The following is a 24896-nucleotide window of genomic DNA, read 5'->3' as shown; positions in this document are numbered from 1 at the left end:
AAAGCGCGCTCAGCTCGGGCTGAAAATGCATTTAAAGCAACAAAAACTCAAATTGAGTGTCACACCTAAACCAAAGGACTTATGCACACACTTCAACATGTATTTTGTTCAGGATGACCTCCTGAAGCCTATATGAGCATTCATTTGACCACATAACTCATTCCTATGAAGATACATTAAAACTCACAAAACGTGCTCAGCTCGGGTTGAAAATGCATTTAAAGCAATAAAAACTCAAATTGAGTGTCACACCTAAACCAAAGGATTATGCACACACTTCAACATGTATTTTGTTCAGGATGACCTACTGAAGCCTAAATGAGCATTAATTTGACCACACAACTCATTCCTATGAAGATACATTCAAACTCACAAAACGTGCTCAGCTCGGGCTGAAAATGCATTTAAAGCAATAAAAACTCAAATTGAGTGTCACGCCTAAACCAAAGGACTTATGCACACACTTCAACATGTATTTAGTTCAGGATGACCACCTGAAGCCTAAATGAGCATTAATTTGACCACACAACTCATTCTATGAAGATACATTCAAACTCACAAAACGTGCTCAGCTCGGGCTGAAAATGCATTTAAAGCAATAAAAACTCAAATTGAGTGTCACACCTAAACCAAAGGATTATGCACACACTTCAACATGTATTTTGTTCAGGATGACCTCCTGAAGCCTATATGAGCATTAATTTGACCACACAACTCATTCCTATGAAGATACATTCAAAGTCAGAAAGCGCGCTCAGCTCGGGCTGAAAATGCATTTAAAGCAATAAAAACTCAAATTGAGTGTCACGCCTAAACCAAAGGACTTATGCACACACTTCAACATGTATTTAGTTCAGGATAACCACCTGAAGCCTAAATGAGCATTAATTTGACCACACAACTCATTCCTATGAAGATACATTCAAACTCACAAAACGTGCTCAGCTCGGGCTGAAAATGCATTTAAAGCAATAAAAACTCAAATTGAGTGTCACGCCTAAACCAAAGGACTTATGCACACACTTCAACATGTATTTTGTTCAGGATGACCTCCTGAAGCCTAAATAAGCATTAATTTGACCACACAACTCATTCCTATGAAGATACATTCAAACTCACAAAACGTGCTCAGCTCGGCCTGAAAATGCATTTAAAGCAATAAAAACTCAAATTGAGTGTCACGCCCAAGCCAAAGGACTTATGCACACACTTCAACGTGTGTTTTGTTCAGGATGACCACCTGAAGCCTAAATGAGCATTACTTTGACCACACAACTCATTCCTATGAAGATACATTCAAACTCACAAAACGTGCTCAGCTTGGGCTGAAAATGCATTTAAAGCAATAAAAACTCAAAATGAGTGTCACGCCTAAACCAAAGGACTTATGCACACACTTCAACATGTATTTTGTTCAGGATGACCTCCTGAAGCCTAAATGAGCAATAATTTGACCACACAACTCATTCCTATGAAGATACATTCAAAGTCAGAAAGCGCGCTCAGCTCGGGCTGAAAATGCATTTAAAGCAATAAAAACTCAAATTGAGTGTCACGCCTAAACCAAAGGACTTATGCACACACTTCAACATGTATTTAGTTCAGGATGACCACCTGAAGCCTAAAGAGCATTAATTTGACCACACAACTCATTCCTATGAAGATACATTCAAACTCACAAAACGTGCTCAGCTCGGGCTGAAAATGCATTTAAAGCAATAAAAACTCAAAATGAGTGTCACGCCTAAACCAAAGGACTTATGCACACACTTCAACATGAATTTTGTTCAGGATGACCACCTGAAGCCTAAATGAGCATTAATTTGACCACACAACTCATTCCTATGAAGATACATTCAAAGTCAGAAAGCGCGCTCAGCTCGGGATGAAAATGCATTTAAAGCAATAAAAACTCAAATTGAGTGTCACACCTAAACCAAAGGACTTATGCACACACTTCAACATTTATTTTGTTCAGGATGACCTCCTGAAGACCATATGAGCATTAATTTGACCACACAACTCATTCCTATGAAGATACATTCAAACTCACAAAACGTGCTCAGCTCGGGCTGAAAATGCATTTAAAGCAATAAAAACTCAAATTGAGTGTCACGCCTAAACCAAAGAACTTATGCACACACTTCAACATGTATTTTGTTCAGGATGACCTCCTGAAGCCTAAATAAGCATTAATTTGACCACATAACTCATTCCTAAGAAGATACATTCAAACTCACAAAACGTGCTCAGCTCGGCCTGAAAATGCATTTAAAGCAATAAAAACTCAAATTGAGTGTCACGCCTAAACCAAAGGACTTATGCACACACTTCAACATGTATTTTGTTCAGGATGACCTCCTGAAGCCTAAATAAGCATTAATTTGACCACACAACTCATTCCTATGAAGATACATTCAAACTCACAAAACGTGCTCAGCTCGGCCTGAAAATGCATTTAAAGCAATAAAAACTCAAATTGAGTGTCACGCCCAAGCCAAAGGACCTATGCACACACTTCAACGTGTGTTTTGTTCAGGATGACCACCTGAAGCCTAAATGAGCATTACTTTGACCACACAACTCATTCCTATGAAGATACATTCAAACTCACAAAACGTGCTCAGCTTGGGCTGAAAATGCATTTAAAGCAATAAAAACTCAAATTGAGTGTCACGCCTAAACCAAAGGACTTATGCACACACTTCAACATGTATTTTGTTCAGGATGACCTCCTTGAAGCCTAAATGAGCGATAATTTGACCACACAACTCATTCCTATGAAGATACATTCAAAGTCAGAAAGCGCGCTCAGCTCGGGCTGAAAATGCATTTAAAGCAACAAAAACTCAAATTGAGTGTCACACCTAAACCAAAGGACTTATGCACACACTTCAACATGTATTTTGTTCAGGATGACCTCCTGAAGCCTAAATGAGCATTAATTTGACCACACAACTCATTCTATGAAGATACATTCAAACTCACAAAACGTGCTCAGCTCGGGCTGAAAATGCATTTAAAGCAATAAAAACTCAAATTGAGTGTCACGCCTAAACCAAAGGACTTATGCACACACTTCAACATGTATTTTGTTCAGGATGACCTCCTGTAGCCTAAATGAGCAATAATTTGACCACACAACTCATTCCTATGAAGATACATTCAAACTCAAAAAACGTGCTCAGCTCGGGCTGAAAATGCATTTAAAGCAATAAAAACTCAAATTGAGTGTCACACCTAAACCAAAGGACTTATGCACACACTTCAACATGTAATTTGTTCAGGATGACCTCCTGAAGCCCATATGAGCATTAATTTGACCACACAACTCATTCCTATGAAGATACATTCAAACTCACAAAACGTGCTCAGCTCGGGCTGAAAATGCATTTAAAGCAATAAAAACTCAAATTGAGTGTCACGCCTAAACCAAAGGACTTATGCACACACTTCAACATGTATTTTGTTCAGGATGGCCTCCTGAAGCCTATATGAGCATTAATTTGACCACACAACTCATTCCTATGAAGATACATTCAAACTCACAAAACGTGCTCAACTCGGGCTGAAAATGCATTTAAAGCAATAAAAGCTCAAATTGAGTGTCACGCCTAAACCAAAGGACTTATGCACACACTTCAACATGTATTTTGTTCAGGATGACCTCCTGAAGCCCATATGAGCATTAATTTGACCACACAACTCATTCCTATGAAGATACATTCAAACTCACAAAACGTGCTCATCTCGGGCTGAAAATGCATTTAAAGCAATAAAAACTCAAATTGAGTGTCACGCCTAAACCAAAGGACTTATGCACACACTTCAACATGTATTTTGTTCAGGATGACCTCCTGAAGCCCATATGAGCATTAATTTGACCACACAACTCATTCCTATGAAGATACATTAAAACTCACAAAACGTGCTCAGCTCGGGCTGAAAATGCATTTAAAGCAATAAAAACTCAAATTGAGTGTCACACCTAAACCAAAGGATTATGCACACACTTCAACATGTATTTTGTTCAGGATGACCTCCTGAAGCCTATATGAGCATTAATTTGACCACACAACTCATTCCTATGAAGATACATTCAAGTTCACAAAACGTGCTCAGCTCGGGCTGAAAATGCATTTAAAGCAATAAAAACTCAAATTGAGTGTCACGCCTAAACCAACGGACTTATGCACACACTTCAACATGTATTTAGTTCAGGATGACCACCTGAAGCCTAAATGAGCATTAATTTGACCACACAACTCATTCCTATGAAGATACATTCAAACTCACAAAACGTGCTCAGCTCGGGCTGAAAATGCATTTAAAGCAATAAAAACTCAAATTGAGTGTCACGCCTAAACCAAAGGACTTATGCACACACTTCAACATGTATTTAGTTCAGGATGACCACCTGAAGCCTAAATGACCATTAATTTGACCACACAACTCATTCCTATGAAGATACATTCAAACTCACAAAACGTGCTCAGCTCGGGCTGAAAATGCATTTAAAGCAATAAAAACTCAAATTGAGTGTCACGCCTAAACCAAAGGACTTATGCACACACTTCAACATGTATTTAGTTCAGGATGACCACCTGACGCCTAAAGAGCATTAATTTGACCACACAACTCATTCCTATGAAGATACATTCAAACTCACAAAACGTGCTCAGCTCGGGCTGAAAATGCATTTAAAGCAATGAAAACTCAAATTGAGTGTCACACCTAAACCAAAGGATTATGCACACACTTCAACATGTATTTTGTTCAGGATGACCTCCTGAAGCCTATATGAGCATTAATTTGACCACACAACTCATTCCTATGAAGATACATTCAAAGTCAGAAAGCGCGCTCAGCTTGGGCTGAAAATGCATTTAAAGCAATAAAAACTCAAATTGAGTGTCACGCCTAAACCAAAGGACTTATGCACACACTTCAACATGTATTTAGTTCAGGATAACCACCTGAAGCCTAAATGAGCATTAATTTGACCACACAACTCATTCCTATGAAGATACATTCAAAGTCAGAAAGCGCGCTCAGCTCGGGCTGAAAATGCATTTAAAGCAATAAAAACTCAAATTGAGTGTCACGCCTAAACCAAAGGACTTATGCACACACTTCAACATGTATTTAGTTCAGGATGACCACCTGAAGCCTAAAGAGCATTAATTTGACCACACAACTCATTCCTATGAAGATACATTCAAACTCACAAAACGTGCTCAGCTCGGGCTGAAAATGCATTTAAAGCAATGAAAACTCAAATTGAGTGTCACACCTAAACCAAAGGACTTATGCACACACTTCAACATGAATTTTGTTCAGGATGACCACCTGAAGCCTAAATGAGCATTAATTTGACCACACAACTCATTCCTATGAAGATACATTCAAAGTCAGAAAGCGCGCTCAGCTTGGGCTCAAAATGCATTTAAAGCAATAAAAACTCAAATTGAGTGTCACGCCTAAACCAAAGGACTTATGCACATACTTCAACATGTATTTATTTCAGGATGTCCTCCTGAAGCCTAAATGAGCAATAATTTGACTACACAACGCATTCCTATGAAGATACATTCAAAGTCAGAAAACGTGCTCAGCTCGGGCTGAAAATGCATTTAAAGCAATAAAAACTCAAATTGAGTGTCACGCCTAAACCAAAGGACTTATGCACACACTTCAACATGTATTTTGTTCAGGATGACCTCCTTGAAGCCTAAATGAGCGATAATTTGACCACACAACTCATTCCTATGAAGATACATTCAAAGTCAGAAAGCGCGCTCAGCTCGGGCTGAAAATGCATTTAAAGCAATAAAAACTCAAATTGAGTGTCACGCCTAAACCAAAGGACTTATGCACACACTTCAACATGTATTTTGTTCAGGATGACCACCTGAAGCCTAAATGAGCATTAATTTGACCACACAACTCATTCCTATGAAGATACATTCAAAGTCAGAAAGCGCGCTCAGCTCGGGCTGAAAATGCATTTAAAGCAATAAAAACTCAAATTGAGTGTCACGCCTAAACCAAAGGACTTATGCACACACTTCAACATGTATTTAGTTCAGGATGACCACCTGAAGCCTAAAGAGCATTAATTTGACCACACAACTCATTCCTATGAAGATACATTCAAACTCACAAAACGTGCTCAGCTCGGGCTGAAAATGCATTTAAAGCAATGAAAACTCAAATTGAGTGTCACACCTAAACCAAAGGACTTATGCACACACTTCAACATGAATTTTGTTCAGGATGACCACCTGAAGCCTAAATGAGCATTAATTTGACCACACAACTCATTCCTATGAAGATACATTCAAAGTCAGAAAGCGCGCTCAGCTTGGGCTCAAAATGCATTTAAAGCAATAAAAACTCAAATTGAGTGTCACGCCTAAACCAAAGGACTTATGCACATACTTCAACATGTATTTATTTCAGGATGTCCTCCTGAAGCCTAAATGAGCAATAATTTGACTACACAACGCATTCCTATGAAGATACATTCAAAGTCAGAAAACGTGCTCAGCTCGGGCTGAAAATGCATTTAAAGCAATAAAAACTCAAATTGAGTGTCACGCCTAAACCAAAGGACTTATGCACACACTTCAACATGTATTTTGTTCAGGATGACCTCCTTGAAGCCTAAATGAGCGATAATTTGACCACACAACTCATTCCTATGAAGATACATTCAAAGTCAGAAAGCGCGCTCAGCTCGGGCTGAAAATGCATTTAAAGCAATAAAAACTCAAATTGAGTGTCACGCCTAAACCAAAGGACTTATGCACACACTTCAACATGTATTTTGTTCAGGATGACCACCTGAAGCCTAAATGAGCATTAATTTGACCACACAACTCATTCCTATGAAGATACATTCAAACTCACAAAATGTGCTCAGCTTGGGCTCAAAATGCATTTAAAGCAATAAAAACTCAAATTGAGTGTCACGCCTAAACCAAAGGACTTATGCACATACTTCAACATGTATTTATTTCAGGATGTCCTCCTGAAGCCTAAATGAGCAATAATTTGACTACACAACGCATTCCTATGAAGATACATTCAAAGTCAGAAAACGCGCTCAGCTCGGGCTGAAAATGCATTTAAAGCAATAAAAACTCAAATTGAGTGTCACGCCTAAACCAAAGGACTTATGCACACACTTCAACATGTATTTTGTTCAGGATGACCACCTGAAGCCTAAATGACCATTAATTTGACCACACAACTCATTCCTATGAAGATACATTCAAAGTCAGAAAGCGCGCTCAGCTCGGGCTGAAAATGCATTTAAAGCAATGAAAACTCAAATTGAATGTCACGCCTAAACCAAAGGACTTATGCACACACTTCAACATGTATTTAGTTCAGGATGACCACCTGAAGCCTAAATGAGCATTAACTTGACCACACAACTCATTCCTATGAAGATACATTCAAACTCACAAAACGTGCTCAGCTCGGGCTGAAAATGCATTTAAAGCAATAAAAACTCAAATTGAGTGTCACGCCTAAACCAAAGGACTTATGCACACACTTCAACATGTATTTTGTTCAGGATGACCTCCTGAAGCCCATAAGAGCATTAATTTGACTACACAACTCATTCCTATGAAGATACATTCAAACTCACAAAACGTGCTCAGCTCGGGCTGAAAATGCATTTAAAGCAATAAAAACTCAAATTGAGTGTCATGCCTAAACCAAAGGACTTATGCACACACTTCAACGTGTGTTTTGTTCAGGATGACCACCTGAAGCCTAAATGAGCATTACTTTGACCACACAACTCATTCCTATGAAGATACATTCAAACTCACAAAACGTGCTCAGCTCGGGCTGAAAATGCATTTAAAGCAATAAAAACTCAAATTGAGTGTCACGCCTAAACCAAAGGACTTATGCACACACTTCAACATGTATTTTGTTCAGGATGACCTCCTTGAAGCCTAAATGAGCGATAATTTGACCACACAACTCATTCCTATGAAGATACATTCAAAGTCAGAAAGCGCGCTCAGCTCGGGCTGAAAATGCATTTAAAGCAACAAAAACTCAAATTGAGTGTCACACCTAAACCAAAGGACTTATGCACACACTTCAACATGTATTTTGTTCAGGATGACCTCCTGAAGCCTATATGAGCATTCATTTGACCACACAACTCATTCCTATGAAGATACATTAAAACTCACAAAACGTGCTCAGCTCGGGTTGAAAATGCATTTAAAGCAATAAAAACTCAAATTGAGTGTCACACCTAAACCAAAGGATTATGCACACACTTCAACATGTATTTTGTTCAGGATGACCTCCTGAAGCCTATATGAGCATTAATTTGACCACACAACTCATTCCTATGAAGATACATTCAAGTTCACAAAACGTGCTCAGCTCGGGCTGAAAATGCATTTAAAGCAATAAAAACTCAAATTGAGTGTCACGCCTAAACCAACGGACTTATGCACACACTTCAACATGTATTTAGTTCAGGATGACCACCTGAAGCCTAAATGAGCATTAATTTGACCACACAACTCATTCCTATGAAGATACATTCAAACTCACAAAACGTGCTCAGCCTGGGCTGAAAATGCATTTAAAGCAATAAAAACTCAAATTGAGTGTCACACCTAAACCAAAGGACTTATGCACACACTTCAACATGTATTTTGTTCAGGATGACCTCCTGAAGCCCATATGAGCATTAATTTGACTATACAACTCATTCCTATAAAGATACATTCAAACACACAAAACGTGCTCAGCTCGGGCTGAAAATGCATTTAAAGCAATAAAAACTCAAATTGAGTGTCACGCCTAAACCAAAGGACTTATGCACACACTTCAACATGTATTTAGTTCAGGATGACCACCTGAAGCCTAAATGAGCATTAATTTGACCACACAACTCATTTCTATGAAGATACATTCAAACTCACAAAACGTGCTCAGCTCGGGCTGAAAATGCATTTAAAGCAATAAAAACTCAAATTGAGTGTCACGCCTAAACCAAAGGACTTATGCACACACTTCAACATGTATTTTGTTCAGGATGACCTCCTGAAGCCTAAATCAGCAATAATTTCACCACACAACTCATTCCTATGAAGATACATCCAAAGTCAGAAAGCGCGCTCAGCTCGGGCTGAAAATGCATTTAATTTAAAGCAATAAAAACTCAAATTGAGTGTCACGCCTAAACCAAAGGACTTATGCACACACTTCAACATGTATTTAGTTCTGGATGACCACCTGAAGCCTAAATGAGCATTAATTTGACCACACAACTCATTCCTATGAAGATACATTCAAACTCACAAAACGTGCTCAGCTCGGGCTGAAAATGCATTTGAAGCAATAAAAACTCAAATTGAGTGTCACACCTAAACCAAAGGACTTATGCACACACTTCAACATGTATTTTGTTCAGGATGACCTCCTGAAGCCCATATGAGCATTAATTTGACTACACAACTCATTCCTATGAAGAAACATTCAAACTCACAAAACGTGCTCAGCTCGGGCTGAAAATGCATTTAAAGCAATAAAAACTCAAATTGAGTGTCACGCCTAAACCAAAGGACTTATGCACACACTTCAACATGTATTTAGTTCAGGATGACCACCTGAAGCCTAAATGAGCATTAATTTGACCACACAACTCATTCCTATGAAGATACATTCAAACTCACAAAACATGCTCAGCTCGGGCTGAAAATGCATTTAAAGCAATAAAAACTCAAATTGAATGTCACGCCTAAACCAAAGGACTTATGCACACACTTCAACATGTATTTTGTTCAGGATGACCACCTGAAGCCTAAATGAGCATTAATTTGACCACACAACTCATTCCTATGAAGATACATTCAAACTCACAAAACGTGCTCAGCTCGGGCTGAAAATGCATTTAAAGCAATAAAAACTCAAATTGAGTGTCACGCCTAAACCAAAGGACTTATGCCCACACTTCAACATGTATTTAGTTCAGGATGACCACCTGAAGCCTAAATGAGCATTAATTTGACCACACAACTCATTCCTATGAAGATACATTCAAACTCACAAAACGTGCTCAGCTCGGGCTGAAAATGCATTTAAAGCAATAAAAACTCAAATTGAGTGTCACGCCTAAATCTAAGGACTTATGCACACACTTCAACATGTATTTTGTTCACGATGACCACCTGAAGCCTAAATGAGCATTAATTTGACCACACAACTCATTCCTATGAAGATACATTCAAACTCACAAAACGTGCTCAACTCGGGCTGAAAATGCATTTAAAGCAATAAAAGCTCAAATTGAGTGTCACGCCTAAACCAAAGGACTTATGCACACACTTTAACATGTATTTTGTTCAGGATGACCTCCTGAAGCCTAAATGAGCATTAATTTGACCACACAACTCATTCCTATGAAGATACATTCAAAGTCAGAAAGCGCGCTCAGCTCGGGCTGAAAATGCATTTAATTTAAAGCAATAAAAACTCAAATTGAGTGTCACGCCTAAACCAAAGGACTTATGCACACACTTCAACATGTATTTAGTTCAGGATGACCACCTGAAGCCTAAATGAGCATTAATTTGACTACACAACTCATTCCTATGAAGATACATTCAAACTCACAAAACGTGCTCAGCTCGGGCTGAAAATGCATTTAAAGCAATAAAAACTCAAATTGAGTGTCACGCCTAAACCAAAGGACTTATGCACACACTTCAACATGTATTTTGTTCAGGATGACCACCTGACGCCTAAATGAGCATTAATTTGACTACACAACTCATTCCTATAAAGATACATTCAAACTCACAAAACGTCCTCAGCTCGGGCTGAAAATGCATTTAAAGCAATAAAAACTCAAATTGAGTGTCACGCCTAAACCAAAGGACTTATGCACACACCTCAACGTGTATTTTGTTCAGGATGACCTCCTGAAGCCTAAATAAGCATTAATTTGACCACACAACTCATTCCTATGAAGATACATTCAAACTCACAAAACGCGCTCAGCTCGGGCTGAAAATGCATTTAAAGCAATAAAAACTCAAATTGAGTGTCACGCCTAAACCAAAGGACTTATGCACACACTTCAACATGTATTTTGTTCAGGATGACCACCTGACGCCTAAATGAGCATTAATTTGACCACACAACTCATTCCTATGAAGATACATTCAAAGTCAGAAAGCGCGCTCAGCTCGGGCTGAAAATGCATTTAATTTAAAGCAATAAAAACTCAAATTGAGTGTCACGCCTAAAAGATACATTCAAAGTCAGAAAGCGCGCTCAGCTCGGGCTGAAAATGCATTTAATTTAAAGCAATAAAAACTAAAATTGAGTGTCACGCCTAAACCAAAGGACTTATGCACACACTTCAACATGTAATTTGTTCAGGATGACCACCTGAAGCCTAAATGAGCATTAATTTGACCACACAACTCATTCCTATGAAGATACATTCAAACTCACAAAACGTGCTCAGCCTGGGCTGAAAATGCATTTAAAGCAATAAAAACTCAAATTGAGTGTCACACCTAAACCAAAGGACTTATGCACACACTTCAACATGTATTTTGTTCAGGATGACCTCCTGAAGCCCATATGAGCATTAATTTGACTATACAACTCATTCCTATAAAGATACATTCAAACACACAAAACGTGCTCAGCTCGGGCTGAAAATGCATTTAAAGCAATAAAAACTCAAATTGAGTGTCACGCCTAAACCAAAGGACTTATGCACACACTTCAACATGTATTTAGTTCAGGATGACCACCTGAAGCCTAAATGAGCATTAATTTGACCACACAACTCATTTCTATGAAGATACATTCAAACTCACAAAACGTGCTCAGCTCGGGCTGAAAATGCATTTAAAGCAATAAAAACTCAAATTGAGTGTCACGCCTAAACCAAAGGACTTATGCACACACTTCAACATGTATTTTGTTCAGGATGACCTCCTGAAGCCTAAATCAGCAATAATTTCACCACACAACTCATTCCTATGAAGATACATCCAAAGTCAGAAAGCGCGCTCAGCTCGGGCTGAAAATGCATTTAATTTAAAGCAATAAAAACTCAAATTGAGTGTCACGCCTAAACCAAAGGACTTATGCACACACTTCAACATGTATTTAGTTCTGGATGACCACCTGAAGCCTAAATGAGCATTAATTTGACCACACAACTCATTCCTATGAAGATACATTCAAACTCACAAAACGTGCTCAGCTCGGGCTGAAAATGCATTTGAAGCAATAAAAACTCAAATTGAGTGTCACACCTAAACCAAAGGACTTATGCACACACTTCAACATGTATTTTGTTCAGGATGACCTCCTGAAGCCCATATGAGCATTAATTTGACTACACAACTCATTCCTATGAAGAAACATTCAAACTCACAAAACGTGCTCAGCTCGGGCTGAAAATGCATTTAAAGCAATAAAAACTCAAATTGAGTGTCACGCCTAAACCAAAGGACTTATGCACACACTTCAACATGTATTTAGTTCAGGATGACCACCTGAAGCCTAAATGAGCATTAATTTGACCACACAACTCATTCCTATGAAGATACATTCAAACTCACAAAACATGCTCAGCTCGGGCTGAAAATGCATTTAAAGCAATAAAAACTCAAATTGAATGTCACGCCTAAACCAAAGGACTTATGCACACACTTCAACATGTATTTTGTTCAGGATGACCACCTGAAGCCTAAATGAGCATTAATTTGACCACACAACTCATTCCTATGAAGATACATTCAAACTCACAAAACGTGCTCAGCTCGGGCTGAAAATGCATTTAAAGCAATAAAAACTCAAATTGAGTGTCACGCCTAAACCAAAGGACTTATGCCCACACTTCAACATGTATTTAGTTCAGGATGACCACCTGAAGCCTAAATGAGCATTAATTTGACCACACAACTCATTCCTATGAAGATACATTCAAACTCACAAAACGTGCTCAGCTCGGGCTGAAAATGCATTTAAAGCAATAAAAACTCAAATTGAGTGTCACGCCTAAATCTAAGGACTTATGCACACACTTCAACATGTATTTTGTTCACGATGACCACCTGAAGCCTAAATGAGCATTAATTTGACCACACAACTCATTCCTATGAAGATACATTCAAACTCACAAAACGTGCTCAACTCGGGCTGAAAATGCATTTAAAGCAATAAAAGCTCAAATTGAGTGTCACGCCTAAACCAAAGGACTTATGCACACACTTTAACATGTATTTTGTTCAGGATGACCTCCTGAAGCCTAAATGAGCATTAATTTGACCACACAACTCATTCCTATGAAGATACATTCAAAGTCAGAAAGCGCGCTCAGCTCGGGCTGAAAATGCATTTAATTTAAAGCAATAAAAACTCAAATTGAGTGTCACGCCTAAACCAAAGGACTTATGCACACACTTCAACATGTATTTAGTTCAGGATGACCACCTGAAGCCTAAATGAGCATTAATTTGACTACACAACTCATTCCTATGAAGATACATTCAAACTCACAAAACGTGCTCAGCTCGGGCTGAAAATGCATTTAAAGCAATAAAAACTCAAATTGAGTGTCACGCCTAAACCAAAGGACTTATGCACACACTTCAACATGTATTTTGTTCAGGATGACCACCTGACGCCTAAATGAGCATTAATTTGACTACACAACTCATTCCTATAAAGATACATTCAAACTCACAAAACGTCCTCAGCTCGGGCTGAAAATGCATTTAAAGCAATAAAAACTCAAATTGAGTGTCACGCCTAAACCAAAGGACTTATGCACACACCTCAACGTGTATTTTGTTCAGGATGACCTCCTGAAGCCTAAATAAGCATTAATTTGACCACACAACTCATTCCTATGAAGATACATTCAAACTCACAAAACGCGCTCAGCTCGGGCTGAAAATGCATTTAAAGCAATAAAAACTCAAATTGAGTGTCACGCCTAAACCAAAGGACTTATGCACACACTTCAACATGTATTTTGTTCAGGATGACCACCTGACGCCTAAATGAGCATTAATTTGACCACACAACTCATTCCTATGAAGATACATTCAAAGTCAGAAAGCGCGCTCAGCTCGGGCTGAAAATGCATTTAATTTAAAGCAATAAAAACTCAAATTGAGTGTCACGCCTAAAAGATACATTCAAAGTCAGAAAGCGCGCTCAGCTCGGGCTGAAAATGCATTTAATTTAAAGCAATAAAAACTCAAATTGAGTGTCACGCCTAAACCAAAGGACTTATGCACACACTTCAACATGTAATTTGTTCAGGATGACCACCTGAAGCCTAAATGAGCATTAATTTGACCACACAACTCATTCCTATGAAGATACATTCAAACTCACAAAACTTGCTCAACTCGGGCTGAAAATGCATTTAAAGCAATAAAAACTCAAATTGAGTGTCACGCCTAAACCAAAGGACTTATGCACACACTTCAACATGTATTTTGTTCAGGATGACCTCCTGAAGCCCATATGAGCATTAATTTCACCACACAACTCATTCCTATGAAGATACATTCAAACACACAAAACGTGCTCAGCTCGGCCTGAAAATGTATTTAAAGCAATAAAAACTCAAATTGAGTGTCACGCCTAAACAAAAGGACTTATGCACACACTTCAACATGTATTTTGTTCAGGATGACCACCTGACGCCTAAATAAGCATTAATTTGACCACACAACTCATTCCTATGAAGATACATTCAAACTCACAAAACGTGCTCAGCTCGGGCTGAAAATGCATTTAAAGCAATAAAACCTCAAATTGAGTGTCACGCCTAAACCAAAGGACTTATGCACACACTTCAACATGTATTTTGTTCAGGATGACCTCCTGAAGCCTAAATCAGCAATAATTTGACCACACAACTCATTCCTATGAAGATACATTCAAAGTCAGAAAGTGCGCTCAGCTCGGGCTGAAATTTAATTTAAAGCAATAAAAACTCAAATTGAGTGTCACGCCTAAACCAAAGGACTTATGCACACACTTCAACATGTATTTAGTTCAGGATGACCACCTGAAGCCTAAATGAGCATTAATTTGACCACACAACTCATTCCTATGAAGATACATTCAAACTCACAAAACGTGCTCAGCTCGGGCTGAAAATGCATTTAAAGCAATAAAAACTCAAATTGAGTGTCACACCTAAACCAAAGGACTTATGCACACACTTCAACATGTATTTTGTTCAGGATGACCCCCTGAAGCCCATATGAGCATTAATTTGACTACACAACTCATTCCTATGAAGATACATTCAAACTCACAAAACGTGCTCAGCTCGGGCTGAAAATGCATTTAAAGCAATAAAAACTCAAATTGAGTGTCACGCCTAAACCAAAGGACTTATGCACACACTTCAACATGTATTTTGTTCAGGATGACCTCCTGAAGCCTAAATGAGCAATAATTTGACCAAACAACTCATTCCTATGAAGATACATTCAAAGTCAGAAAGCGCGCTCAGCTCAGGCTGAAAATGCAATTAAAGCAATAAAAACTCAAATTGAGTGTCACGCCTAAACCAAAGGACTTATGCACACACTTCAACATGTATTTACTTCAGGATGACCACCTGAAGCCTAAATGAGCATTAATTTGACCACACAACTCATTCCTATGAAGATACATTCAAACTCACAAAACGTGCTCAGCTCGGGCTGAAAATACATTTAAAGCAATAAAAACTCAAATTGAGTGTCACACCCAAACCAAAGGACTAATGCACACACTTCAACATGTACTTAGTTCAGGATGACCACCTGAAGCCTAAATGAGCATTAATTTGACCACACAACTCATTCCTATGAAGATACATTCAAACTCACAAAACGTGCTCAGCTCGGGCTGAAAATGCATTTAAAGCAATAGAAACTCAAATTGAGTGTCACGCCTAAACCAAAGGACTTATGCACACACTTCAACATGTATTTTGTTCAGGATGACCTCCTGAAGCCCATATGAGCATTAATTTGACTACACGACTCATTCCTATGAAGATACATTCAAACTCACAAAACGTGCTCAGCTCGGGCTGAAAATGCATTTAAAGCAATAAAAACTCAAATTGAGTGTCACGCCTAAACCCAAGGAATTATGCACACACTTCAACATGTATTTAGTTCAGGATGACCACCTGAAGCCTAAATGAGCATTAATTTGACCACACAACTCATTCCTATGAAGATACATTCAAACTCACAAAACGTGCTCAGTTCGGGCTGAAAATGCATTTAATTTAAAGCAATAAAAACTCAAATTGAGTGTCACGCCTAAACCAAAGGACTTATGCACACACTTTAACATGTATTTTGTTCAGGATGACCTCCTGAAGCCTAAATGAGCATTAATTTGACCACACAACTCATTCCTATGAAGATACATTCAAAGTCAGAAAGCGCGCTCAGCTCGGGCTGAAAATGCATTTAATTTAAAGCAATAAAAACTCAAATTGAGTGTCACGCCTAAACCAAAGGACTTATGCACACACTTCAACATGTATTTAGTTCAGGATGACCACCTGAAGCCTAAATGAGCATTAATTTGACTACACAACTCATTCCTATGAAGATACATTCAAACTCACAAAACGTGCTCAGCTCGGGCTGAAAATGCATTTAAAGCAATAAAAACTCAAATTGAGTGTCACGCCTAAACCAAAGGACTTATGCACACACTTCAACATGTATTTTGTTCAGGATGACCACCTGACGCCTAAATGAGCATTAATTTGACTACACAACTCATTCCTATAAAGATACATTCAAACTCACAAAACGTCCTCAGCTCGGGCTGAAAATGCATTTAAAGCAATAAAAACTCAAATTGAGTGTCACGCCTAAACCAAAGGACTTATGCACACACTTCAACGTGTATTTTGTTCAGGATGACCTCCTGAAGCCTAAATAAGCATTAATTTGACCACACAACTCATTCCTATGAAGATACATTCAAACTCACAAAACGCGCTCAGCTCGGGCTGAAAATGCATTTAAAGCAATAAAAACTCAAATTGAGTGTCACGCCTAAACCAAAGGACTTATGCACACACTTCAACATGTATTTTGTTCAGGATGACCACCTGACGCCTAAATGAGCATTAATTTGACCACACAACTCATTCCTATGAAGATACATTCAAAGTCAGAAAGCGCGCTCAGCTCGGGCTGAAAATGCATTTAATTTAAAGCAATAAAAACTCAAATTGAGTGTCACGCCTAAAAGATACATTCAAAGTCAGAAAGCGCGCTCAGCTCGGGCTGAAAATGCATTTAATTTAAAGCAATAAAAACTCAAATTGAGTGTCACGCCTAAACCAAAGGACTTATGCACACACTTCAACATGTAATTTGTTCAGGATGACCACCTGAAGCCTAAATGAGCATTAATTTGACCACACAACTCATTCCTATGAAGATACATTCAAACTCACAAAACTTGCTCAACTCGGGCTGAAAATGCATTTAAAGCAATAAAAACTCAAATTGAGTGTCACGCCTAAACCAAAGGACTTATGCACACACTTCAACATGTATTTTGTTCAGGATGACCTCCTGAAGCCCATATGAGCATTAATTTCACCACACAACTCATTCCTATGAAGATACATTCAAACACACAAAACGTGCTCAGCTCGGCCTGAAAATGCATTTAAAGCAATAAAAACTCAAATTGAGTGTCACGCCTAAACAAAAGGACTTATGCACACACTTCAACATGTATTTTGTTCAGGATGACCACCTGACGCCTAAATAAGCATTAATTTGACCACACAACTCATTCCTATGAAGATACATTCAAACTCACAAAACGTGCTCAGCTCGGGCTGAAAATGCATTTAAAGCAATAAAACCTCAAATTGAGTGTCACGCCTAAACCAAAGGACTTATGCACACACTTCAACATGTATTTTGTTCAGGATGACCTCCTGAAGCCTAAATCAGCAATAATTTGACCACACAACTCATTCCTATGAAGATACATTCAAAGTCAGAAAGCGCGCTCAGCTCGGGCTGAAAATGCATTTAAAGCAACAAAAACTCAAATTGAGTGTCACACCTAAACCAAAGGACTTATGCACACACTTCAACATGTATTTTGTTCAGGATGACCTCCTGAAGCCTATATGAGCATTCATTTGACCACACAACTCATTCCTATGAAGATACATTAAAACTCACAAAACGTGCTCAGCTCGGGTTGAAAATGCATTTAAAGCAATAAAAACTCAAATTGAGTGTCACACCTAAACCAAAGGATTATGCACACACTTCAACATGTATTTTGTTCAGGATGACCTCCTGAAGCCTATATGAGCATTAATTTGACCACACAACTCATTCCTATGAAGATACATTCAAGTTCACAAAACGTGCTCAGCTCGGGCTGAAAATGCATTTAAAGCAATAAAAACTCAAATTGAGTGTCACGCCTAAACCAACGGACTTATGCACACACTTCAACATGTATTTAGTTCAGGATGACCACCTGAAGCCTAAATGAGCATTAATTTGACCACACAACTCATTCCTATGAAGATACATTCAAACTCACAAAACGTGCTCAGCCTGGGCTGAAAATGCATTTAAAGCAATAAAAACTCAAATTGAGTGTCACACCTAAACCAAAGGACTTATGCACACACTTCAACATGTATTTTGTTCAGGATGACCTCCTGAAGCCCATATGAGCATTAATTTGACTATACAACTCATTCCTATAAAGATACATTCAAACACACAAAACGTGCTCAGCTCGGGCTGAAAATGCATTTAAAGCAATAAAAACTCAAATTGAGTGTCACGCCTAAACCAAAGGACTTATGCACACACTTCAACATGTATTTAGTTCAGGATGACCACCTGAAGCCTAAATGAGCATTAATTTGACCACACAACTCATTTCTATGAAGATACATTCAAACTCACAAAACGTGCTCAGCTCGGGCTGAAAATGCATTTAAAGCAATAAAAACTCAAATTGAGTGTCACGCCTAAACCAAAGGACTTATGCACACACTTCAACATGTATTTTGTTCAGGATGACCTCCTGAAGCCTAAATCAGCAATAATTTCACCACACAACTCATTCCTATGAAGATACATCCAAAGTCAGAAAGCGCGCTCAGCTCGGGCTGAAAATGCATTTAATTTAAAGCAATAAAAACTCAAATTGAGTGTCACGCCTAAACCAAAGGACTTATGCACACACTTCAACATGTATTTAGTTCTGGATGACCACCTGAAGCCTAAATGAGCATTAATTTGACCACACAACTCATTCCTATGAAGATACATTCAAACTCACAAAACGTGCTCAGCTCGGGCTGAAAATGCATTTGAAGCAATAAAAACTCAAATTGAGTGTCACACCTAAACCAAAGGACTTATGCACACACTTCAACATGTATTTTGTTCAGGATGACCTCCTGAAGCCCATATGAGCATTAATTTGACTACACAACTCATTCCTATGAAGAAACATTCAAACTCACAAAACGTGCTCAGCTCGGGCTGAAAATGCATTTAAAGCAATAAAAACTCAAATTGAGTGTCACGCCTAAACCAAAGGACTTATGCACACACTTCAACATGTATTTAGTTCAGGATGACCACCTGAAGCCTAAATGAGCATTAATTTGACCACACAACTCATTCCTATGAAGATACATTCAAACTCACAAAACATGCTCAGCTCGGGCTGAAAATGCATTTAAAGCAATAAAAACTCAAATTGAATGTCACGCCTAAACCAAAGGACTTATGCACACACTTCAACATGTATTTTGTTCAGGATGACCACCTGAAGCCTAAATGAGCATTAATTTGACCACACAACTCATTCCTATGAAGATACATTCAAACTCACAAAACGTGCTCAGCTCGGGCTGAAAATGCATTTAAAGCAATAAAAACTCAAATTGAGTGTCACGCCTAAACCAAAGGACTTATGCCCACACTTCAACATGTATTTAGTTCAGGATGACCACCTGAAGCCTAAATGAGCATTAATTTGACCACACAACTCATTCCTATGAAGATACATTCAAACTCACAAAACGTGCTCAGCTCGGGCTGAAAATGCATTTAAAGCAATAAAAACTCAAATTGAGTGTCACGCCTAAATCTAAGGACTTATGCACACACTTCAACATGTATTTTGTTCACGATGACCACCTGAAGCCTAAATGAGCATTAATTTGACCACACAACTCATTCCTATGAAGATACATTCAAACTCACAAAACGTGCTCAACTCGGGCTGAAAATGCATTTAAAGCAATAAAAGCTCAAATTGAGTGTCACGCCTAAACCAAAGGACTTATGCACACACTTTAACATGTATTTTGTTCAGGATGACCTCCTGAAGCCTAAATGAGCATTAATTTGACCACACAACTCATTCCTATGAAGATACATTCAAAGTCAGAAAGCGCGCTCAGCTCGGGCTGAAAATGCATTTAATTTAAAGCAATAAAAACTCAAATTGAGTGTCACGCCTAAACCAAAGGACTTATGCACACACTTCAACATGTATTTAGTTCAGGATGACCACCTGAAGCCTAAATGAGCATTAATTTGACTACACAACTCATTCCTATGAAGATACATTCAAACTCACAAAACGTGCTCAGCTCGGGCTGAAAATGCATTTAAAGCAATAAAAACTCAAATTGAGTGTCACGCCTAAACCAAAGGACTTATGCACACACTTCAACATGTATTTTGTTCAGGATGACCACCTGACGCCTAAATGAGCATTAATTTGACTACACAACTCATTCCTATAAAGATACATTCAAACTCACAAAACGTCCTCAGCTCGGGCTGAAAATGCATTTAAAGCAATAAAAACTCAAATTGAGTGTCACGCCTAAACCAAAGGACTTATGCACACACCTCAACGTGTATTTTGTTCAGGATGACCTCCTGAAGCCTAAATAAGCATTAATTTGACCACACAACTCATTCCTATGAAGATACATTCAAACTCACAAAACGCGCTCAGCTCGGGCTGAAAATGCATTTAAAGCAATAAAAACTCAAATTGAGTGTCACGCCTAAACCAAAGGACTTATGCACACACTTCAACATGTATTTTGTTCAGGATGACCACCTGACGCCTAAATGAGCATTAATTTGACCACACAACTCATTCCTATGAAGATACATTCAAAGTCAGAAAGCGCGCTCAGCTCGGGCTGAAAATGCATTTAATTTAAAGCAATAAAAACTCAAATTGAGTGTCACGCCTAAAAGATACATTCAAAGTCAGAAAGCGCGCTCAGCTCGGGCTGAAAATGCATTTAATTTAAAGCAATAAAAACTCAAATTGAGTGTCACGCCTAAACCAAAGGACTTATGCACACACTTCAACATGTAATTTGTTCAGGATGACCACCTGAAGCCTAAATGAGCATTAATTTGACCACACAACTCATTCCTATGAAGATACATTCAAACTCACAAAACTTGCTCAACTCGGGCTGAAAATGCATTTAAAGCAATAAAAACTCAAATTGAGTGTCACGCCTAAACCAAAGGACTTATGCACACACTTCAACATGTATTTTGTTCAGGATGACCTCCTGAAGCCCATATGAGCATTAATTTCACCACACAACTCATTCCTATGAAGATACATTCAAACACACAAAACGTGCTCAGCTCGGCCTGAAAATGCATTTAAAGCAATAAAAACTCAAATTGAGTGTCACGCCTAAACAAAAGGACTTATGCACACACTTCAACATGTATTTTGTTCAGGATGACCACCTGACGCCTAAATAAGCATTAATTTGACCACACAACTCATTCCTATGAAGATACATTCAAACTCACAAAACGTGCTCAGCTCGGGCTGAAAATGCATTTAAAGCAATAAAACCTCAAATTGAGTGTCACGCCTAAACCAAAGGACTTATGCACACACTTCAACATGTATTTTGTTCAGGATGACCTCCTGAAGCCTAAATCAGCAATAATTTGACCACACAACTCATTCCTATGAAGATACATTCAAAGTCAGAAAGTGCGCTCAGCTCGGGCTGAAATTTAATTTAAAGCAATAAAAACTCAAATTGAGTGTCACGCCTAAACCAAAGGACTTATGCACACACTTCAACATGTATTTAGTTCAGGATGACCACCTGAAGCCTAAATGAGCATTAATTTGACCACACAACTCATTCCTATGAAGATACATTCAAACTCACAAAACGTGCTCAGCTCGGGCTGAAAATGCATTTAAAGCAATAAAAACTCAAATTGAGTGTCACACCTAAACCAAAGGACTTATGCACACACTTCAACATGTATTTTGTTCAGGATGACCCCCTGAAGCCCATATGAGAATTAATTTGACTACACAACTCATTCCTATGAAGATACATTCAAACTCACAAAACGTGCTCAGCTCGGGCTGAAAATGCATTTAAAGCAATAAAAACTCAAATTGAGTGTCACGCCTAAACCAAAGGACTTATGCACACACTTCAACATGTATTTTGTTCAGGATGACCTCCTGAAGCCTAAATGAGCAATAATTTGACCAAACAACTCATTCCTATGAAGATACATTCAAAGTCAGAAAGCGCGCTCAGCTCAGGCTGAAAATGCAATTAAAGCAATAAAAACTCAAATTGAGTGTCACGCCTGAACCAAAGGACTTATGCACACACTTCAACATGTATTTACTTCAGGATGACCACCTGAAGCCTAAATGAGCATTAATTTGACCACACAACTCATTCCTATGAAGATACATTCAAACTCACAAAACGTGCTCAGCTCGGGCTGAAAATACATTTAAAGCAATAAAAACTCAAATTGAGTGTCACACCCAAACCAAAGGACTAATGCACACACTTCAACATGTACTTAGTTCAGGATGACCACCTGAAGCCTAAATGAGCATTAATTTGACCACACAACTCATTCCTATGAAGATACATTCAAACTCACAAAACGTGCTCAGCTCGGGCTGAAAATGCATTTAAAGCAATAAAAACTCAAATTGAGTGTCACGCCTAAACCAAAGGACTTATGCACACACTTCAACATGTATTTTGTTCAGGATGACCTCCTGAAGCCCATATGAGCATTAATTTGACTACACGACTCATTCCTATGAAGATACATTCAAACTCACAAAACGTGCTCAGCTCGGGCTGAAAATGCATTTAAAGCAATAAAAACTCAAATTGAGTGTCACGCCTAAACCCAAGGAATTATGCACACACTTCAACATGTATTTAGTTCAGGATGACCACCTGAAGCCTAAATGAGCATTAATTTGACCACACAACTCATTCCTATGAAGATACATTCAAACTCACAAAACGTGCTCAGCTCGGGCTGAAAATGCATTTAATTTAAAGCAATAAAAACTCAAATTGAGTGTCACGCCTAAACCAAAGGACTTATGCACACACTTCAACATGTATTTTGTTCAGGATGACCACCTGAAGCCTAAATGAGCATTAATTTGACCACACAACTCATTCCTATGAAGATACATTCAAACTCACAAAACGTGCTCAGCTCGGCCTGAAAATGCATTTAAAGCAATAAAAACTCAAATTGAGTGTCACGCCTAAACCAAAGGACTTATGCACACATTTCAACATGTATTTTGTTCAGGATGACCACCTGACGCCTAAATGAGCATTAATTTGACCACACAACTCATTCCTATGAAGATACATTCAAACTCACAAAACGTGCTCAGCTCGGGCTGAAAATGCATTTAAAGCAATAAAAACTCAAATTGAGTGTCACGCCTAAACCAAAGGACTTATGCACACACTTCAACATGTATTTTGTTCAGGATGACCTCCTGAAGCCTAAAACAGCAATAATTTGACCACACAACTCATTCCTATGAAGATGCATTTAAAGTCAGAAAGCGCGCTCAGCTCGGGCTGAAAATGCATTTAAAGCAATAAAAACTCAAATTGAGTGTCACGCCTAAACCAAAGGACTTATGCACACACTTCAACATGTATTTTGTTCAGGATGACCTCCTGAAGCCTAAATGAGCAATAATTTGACCAAACAACTCATTCCTATGAAGATACATTCAAAGTCAGAAAGCGCGCTCAGCTCAGGCTGAAAATGCATTTAAAGCAATAAAAACTCAAATTGAGTGTCACGCCTAAACCAAAGGACTTATGCACACACTTCAACATGTATTTACTTCAGGATGACCACCTGAAGCCTAAATGAGCATTAATTTGACCACACAACTCATTCCTATGAAGATACATTCAAAGTCAGAAAGCGCGCTCAGCTCGGGCTGAAAATGCATTTAATTTAAAGCAATAAAAACTCAAATTGAGTGTCACGCCTAAACCAAAGGACTTATGCACACACTTCAACATGTATTTTGTTCAGGATGACCTCCTGAAGCCTAAATGAGCAATAATTTGACCACACAACTCATTCCTATGAAGATACATTTAAACTCACAAAACGTGCTCAGCTCGGGCTGAAAATGCATTTAAAGCAATAAAAACTCAAATTGAGTGTCACGCCTAAACCAAAGGACTTATGCACACACTTCAACATGTATTTTGTTCAGGATGACCACCTGAAGCCTAAATGAGCATTAATTTGACCACACAACTCATTCCTATGAAGATACATTCAAACTCACAAAACGTGCTCAGCTCGGGCTGAAAATGCATTTAAAGCAATAAAAACTCAAATTGAGTGTCACACCTAAACCAAAGGACTTATGCACACACTTCAACATGTATTTTGTTCAGGATGACCTCCTGAAGCCCATATGAGAATTAATTTGACCAG

Source organism: Hippocampus guttulatus, chromosome 13 (genome assembly GCF_054856545.1).
Source record: "Hippocampus guttulatus isolate MCC_2025c chromosome 13, RoL_Hgut_1.0, whole genome shotgun sequence".
In the NCBI taxonomy this organism is placed as follows: domain Eukaryota; kingdom Metazoa; phylum Chordata; class Actinopteri; order Syngnathiformes; family Syngnathidae; genus Hippocampus; species Hippocampus guttulatus.
The sequence above is the reverse complement of the archived record's forward strand: the minus strand, read 5'-3'. Positions refer to the sequence as shown.